Here is a 6,077-nt window from a genome sequence, read left to right as displayed (position 1 = left end):
TCGTCAGCTTTCTTGCTCCTCTGTTGCTGCTTGGCCTGCTGTGTTCACCCAGCTCTACACCTTGTTATAGGAGAAAGGACAGATAGGTTAGGGAGGCGGGGACGAGCTGGGCTGGTTTTGGGATGCGGTCGGGCAAGGGGAGATTTTTAAGCTTGTGAAGTCCACATTGATACCATTGGGCTGTAGGGTTCCCAAGCGAAATATAAGGTGCTGTTCCTCCAACCTTTGGGTGGCATTGTTATGGTATTGGAGGAGGCCCAGGATGGACGTGTCGTCCAAGGAGTGGGAGAGGACAGCTGAAGTGGTTCGCGACTGGGAAGTGCAGTCGTTTGTCGCGAACCGAGCGTAGGTGTTCCACAAAGCCGTCTCCAAGCCTCCGCTTGGTTTCCCTGATGTAGAGGAGGCCACATTGTACCACATTGGCAGACGTGCAGGTGAACATCTGTTTTTTGTGGAAGGTTTTATTGAGGCCTGGGATGGGGTGGGGGAGCTGTAGGGGCAGGTGTAGCACTTCCGGCGGTTGCAGGGAAAAGTGCCAGGAGTGGTGGGGCTGGTGGGGAGTGTAGAGCGGACAAGGGAGTCACGGAGAGAGTGATCCCTCCAGAAGGCAGATAAGGGTGGGGAGGAAGAAATGTCCTTGGTCGTCACAGATGCTGCCAGACCTGCTGGGATTTTCCAGCTACTTTGTTTTATGTTCCAGATTTACAGCGTCCGGCGTTCTTTCGGTTTTTAATAGAGGTTAGAGGTCGAACCCGCCCCATTTCCTGATTGGTCAGGTTGCCTGTCACGCCCCTCATTTTCATTGGTTAGATGGGGAACAATCATCTCCAGACCCGCCCCTTGTTTGTTATTGGTCCTTGAACGCCATAACACAGGCGGGCTGAGATTGGAGCATGCGTGTCGCACGTGAGGGTCGTGATGAATTGTTTGTATGGCGTATCCACAAACGGTGAGTGAAGGTTAAAGAGGAGGGCAGTTGTTGGTGCAGTCTTCGGATAAGAAGGTTTCATGATTTGCCTGTTTAGGTCTCAAGCCTCCAAACATCGTTTTTCTCGGGATAGGGTCTGGGCCCGAAACGTCAGTTTTCCTGCTGCTTGGCCTGCTGTGTTCATCCAGCTCTACACCTTGTTATCGTTTTTCCAAGAAGGCGATTTAAGGCGCATGGAGCCTCCGGCTTCTTCCCAGAAACAGGGCCGGGTTAACGGCTGGCGTTTGGGCGGCGGGAGTGCGCAGGCGCGGTTAGCGTTGCGACGGAGTTGAGGATAGAAACAGAAGTTGCTGCAAAATCTGAGCATCTCTGATTTCTCCTCACAGATACTGCCAGATCCAGCAACTTCTGTTTTTGTTACATTACTTGCATTGCTCTCTGTATAAGTTAGAAAAACGAGAAATGAAATTAGAAAGACAAACATTACAGTCTTTATGTAAATGGCCTGCAGTAGATCGGCGCAGGGTTCTCTACATGTGGTCTGTCCAACCTCCCAAGCCAATAACCGCCCGCACTGGACCCAAGTCCAGTCAGCGACCCCGCTCTGCTTGGGCGTCCAACCCGCTTGACCTCAGGCGAAAGGGGTGGTAAAAAGAAAACGGGAAATGAACAGAATGAGCGGAGGTGCTGTAGTTGGAGCTTTCTACTTCACCTCCAACTTGAACGCTTTTATTTTGGAGATAGTAGGAACTGCAGATGCTGGAGAATCTGAGAAAACAAGGTGTAGAGCTGGATGAACACAGCAGGCCAAGCAGTATCAGAGGAGCAGGAAAGCTGACGTTTCGGGCCTAGACCCTTCTTCAGAAATTTTATTTTGATTTGGTTTGCTTTAACAATGTTGTCTCTCACTGAAACAGAAGCGTACAGTGCTGCAGATTTTGCTTTAACAATAAAATGAAGTTCATTAGCAAAAGGGATGATTATAAAATAGAATAAACCAAACCATTTACTAAATACAGATTCAAAAGTTTATTTTTAAAAGCCCAGGAAATGTATAACTCTCAAATCCCAAAATCTCTTATAAATTGGAAAGGAACGAAACAGTTTCTTATACATTACCCAACACACCACTCGTTGAATCATAGAAACTAGGAGCAGGAGTAGGCCCTTCATCCTTTGACCTTGGTCCTGTATTCATTATGATCATGACTGACCCTCCTGTCAGTACCCCACTCCTGCTTTTGCCCTGCACTACTTGATGCCTTCGAAATCTTTAAAAAAATCTCTTTCTTGAGTATGTTCAGTTACTTGGCTTCGCAGCCTTCTGCGAGAGAGAATTCCGCAGTTGGACTACCCTTTTAGTAAATTAATAACTTATCTCAGTCCGAAATGGCCTACCCTGTATCCTAAGGCATGTGCAGTACTCACACCAGAGTACTTGTGTCTTTTCAACTTGCTAGGTTTAACACACCTGTGGCTTTAGCTTTTGGACTGGAACTGTGAGCTTCTCCTTGGAGCTATTATATATCTAGCCTTAAATATACTCAGCTTTAAATAACCATTTCAGGGTTTAATCACCACACTTCTTCTGGTGTGGGACAAACACTAACTGCTCGTTCTAAGGTAACCTAGTTCACTATATCCCCTCCCCTATTCAGAGCGCTGTTCTGCACAGCCATCCTCTTCCAACAACCTCACAGGTCTGATCAAAACAAAGTAAAACTGAAACCTAAAGTCTCCCTTTCTAAGCTATGGGCACTTCCCTGAAATGTTGAGGGAAAAAAAAAATGTTCTGGAAGCTTCTACCAAATGTTGAGGCTCTATTATTTTCCTTATTGGACCACAAAACTATCTAAAACTAACGAAACATCCATTAATAGTGCATACAACATATTCAGTTTACTGAGATAACACGGTGTGGAGCTGGATGAACACAGCAGGCCAAGCAGCAAAGCTGACGTTTCGGGTCGGGACCCTTCTTCAAATTTTCTGAAGAAGGGTCCTGACCTGAAATGTCAGCTTTCCTGCTTCTCTGATGCTGTCTGGCCTGCTGTGTTCATCCAGCTCCACACCTTGTTATCTTAGACTCCAGCATCGGCAGTTCTTACTCTCATATTTAGTTTACTGTTAGGCCTCAATAAACAGGAACAGGCACTTTCAAAAGGAAATTGGATCAGCGCTTGAAGGAAAGAACTTGCAGGCCGAGGGGGAAACAGCAGTAGGTGGGCGGAGTTTGAAATTCAAACAAGTCACTTTGCTGCAGTTAGGTCACCATGACAGCAGTGATAAAACATTCTGTTCCACTTTCGCATTCCATTGACTCGTTGGAAACTAGGATAAAATCTTAAGGTCATTGGAAAGTGAAGAAATGAAGTCATGAGGAGAAAGTGAGTGGTTAATATTTGGAATGTGCTGTCTGAGAGGGTGGTAGAGGTAGATTCAATCGAAACATTGAAGAGGAAATTGTTTTATTACCTGAGAAGGAAGAAGCTGGGGGAATATCATTTGTTACAGGAAGAAGCTGAGAGATTAAGGCTTGCTGAATTGATGATTCAGGCACCACCACCATTTTGCTCCCCTCCCCAGTAACAAACTCCCCGATGCAGGCAGTTAATTGGTACCAATACCTTTTTTTTTCCCCATCCCACCCTCTGGATCTTATTGCTGCCACAGCGGGGACATTGTAAAATGGAGTTTGGTGCTTCTTCAGCATTTCCCTATAGCTGACACAGTGCAATTTTTGTTTTGCAGCCTCTAAGCTGAATGGCCTGAGTAGTTGGAGTCATGGAGACCCACAGCATGGAGACAGGTGTTTTGGCCCAAACTGGTCTATGCCAACCGAAATGTCCATCCATGCTAACCCCATTTCTCTGTGCTTGGCCCATATCCTTCTAAAACGTTCCTATCCATGTATTTGTTGCTTGGCTTGTTTGGGCCCAACGCCTTCTGGAAAGTAGTAAGTGTGAAAATATTGCTCCCTCCGTTGAGGTTTGTGACTCTGTCTCTCTCTGTGTTGTATCTGCTAGGAGGGGCTGTCCTCACAGTCATCCTCTGTCCAGTCCGATTGCTAGGCTTCACTTCAGAGCCCTTCACCTGCTGATCTTGTCCTCCGACATCTTTGTGCTGCTAGCCACCATTTCCTTGGGTGTGGCCACCACCTGCCTCGAGGTGTGAATATCACCAGCAGCTTGGGAAAGACTGGCCAGGAAACAATACCATTTAAAAACTAGCACCATTGTTTACTATAAATCATGTACAGAAGTATCTCGAGGGCAGAATGGCCTCCTCCTGTATTGCAATGACCTTTTTTTAAAAAAAATGTCATACATGTTTTTCTTTATTCTGGCATATAACACACAATAAAACAGGGAATTTCTAGACAGACCCTGCAAGAGTGGCACAGTAGCTCGGTGGTCAGCACTGCTGCCTTACAGCACCACAAACCTGGGTTTGATTCCACCCTCGGGCAACTGTGTGTGTGGAGTTTTCACATTCACCCGGTGTCTGTATGGGTTTCATTTTCTTTTCTTCATCTGTGTAGGTTTCCTCTGGGTGCCCCGGTTTCCTCCCACAGTCCAGTGATGTGCATTGGCCAAGCTAAATGGCCAGTTGTGTCCAGGGAGGTGCAGGCTAGGTGGATTAGCCATGGAAATGCAGACTACGGGAAGTAGGGTAACAAGTGGGTCTGGGTGGGACGCTCTTTGGAGGGGTTGATACAGACTTGATGGGCTGAATGGCCTGCTTCCACACTCTAGGGATTCTATGAAGTCTTTCTTCATCTGGGGATTAAATGCCAATAGTATACTTCTACCTGCGGTTAACAGGCTCGTATGAACTCCTCCGTCTGCTATTTTAATGCAGACTTTATTTATTTTAAGAGTTAGCACCAGCCTTAAAGTGGTGGTTACTTTGTAACAGCTACAGTCAGTTTCAGACTGGAAATTTAAATCTGTTGTTTTCCTTTTGGTCAGGACCAGATCACAGTTTGAAAGCAATCCATGATTTGACAGTACGTTTTGTTGCTCTTCCTGACTCTTAAACAAAACGATAACCCCGTTTTTGTTCTGTGTCTGGAAACTGGAAACATTGAAAAGTGCAGCTGGGAAACGTTTCTTACACACCTCAGGATTAACCCACATGGGGACTTTGCTGTCAGAGAAGAGAGATGAGAAAGATCAAAGTGCTATTGGTCTCCCTCAGTGAGCTCTGAAGGACTGTGTCCAGGCTGAAGTTCTGCTCCTGCCAATGATCCCTCCCCAGATTATCCTTTGAGCTCCAGCAGGTGATGTTAAACACTCGGATGGGAAAGAAAAATCCACAGCAATATGTTTCAGTAAAGCTGAATTATTAACCATGTATTAAAAAATCAAGTTGCAGCTCAGTGGAATGTCCAGCTTTTGCTCTGATGTCCTATGTCATTTATGCATCACCCAGGCCCTGTCGTGACATCAAGACCAGAAAAGGTTGTAAGGAAAACCATCAGTACTCAACTCCCCATCGTCTTTTGAAAAGATGTGTTTTCCAGGAATTAATTTCCATCAATCCCATCTCCCAAAAAGCTTTCCTTATTTTTTTTTTTTTCTCAAGACTGAAAGTGAAATGATCTTAGCAGGTAAAACACAACAGACTTTAAATCTGACCTCATTTTTCAAATAAATAACTGTAAAAACCCTTTACATTCCACAGTGTCCAAACAGTTCTATATCTTCCTATTTTACACATAGATATGAATTTTATTCCCAACACGGTCCACGGTGCTCGAGGGCAATTCCACCAATCACAGTGACACTTACCAATCAGGACTAACAAACCAATTGTCTTCCTGATTACTTGCTTTACCTACATACTACTTTACATGATCCAAGGACACCCAGGTCCCTTTGCAATGCAGCATTCTGCTGTCTCCTCCACTGAAGGACTATTCTGCATTTCCATACTTCTTGCCAGAGTGGACATCCACACATTTTCTCACGATTAATCTTGATCTGTAATTTTGTTTTCCCCAATACCCTTCTTGCTTTGCAGGTTCAGTCTAACCTCCTCACAGCTTGCTCAACAAATTTATTTACAATACAGTTGACTCCTTCATCCAAGTCAGTTGTATAGATAACAAATAGTTGAAGTCCCAGGAGTGATTTATGATATGCCA

The 6,077-nt window shown here is 45.2% G+C and overlaps 1 long non-coding RNA gene across 1 annotated transcript in view; it reads left to right on the top strand.

The window, feature by feature from the left end:
- The first annotated feature begins 859 nt into the window (after positions 1–859).
- The window catches only part of LOC125483837, a 23,384-nt gene continuing 18,166 nt past the window's right edge, over positions 860–6,077 (top strand). Inside the window, exon 1 of the long non-coding RNA XR_007262730.1 lies at positions 860–949. This is a non-coding gene — a long non-coding RNA (uncharacterized LOC125483837). The remainder of the gene's footprint in view (positions 950–6,077) is intronic.

This window comes from Rhincodon typus, chromosome 8 (assembly GCF_021869965.1).
Source record: "Rhincodon typus isolate 14 chromosome 8, sRhiTyp1.1, whole genome shotgun sequence".
NCBI classification, from domain to species: Eukaryota; Metazoa; Chordata; class Chondrichthyes; order Orectolobiformes; family Rhincodontidae; genus Rhincodon; species Rhincodon typus.
The sequence above is the reverse complement of the archived record's forward strand: the minus strand, read 5'-3'. Positions and strand labels throughout refer to the sequence as shown.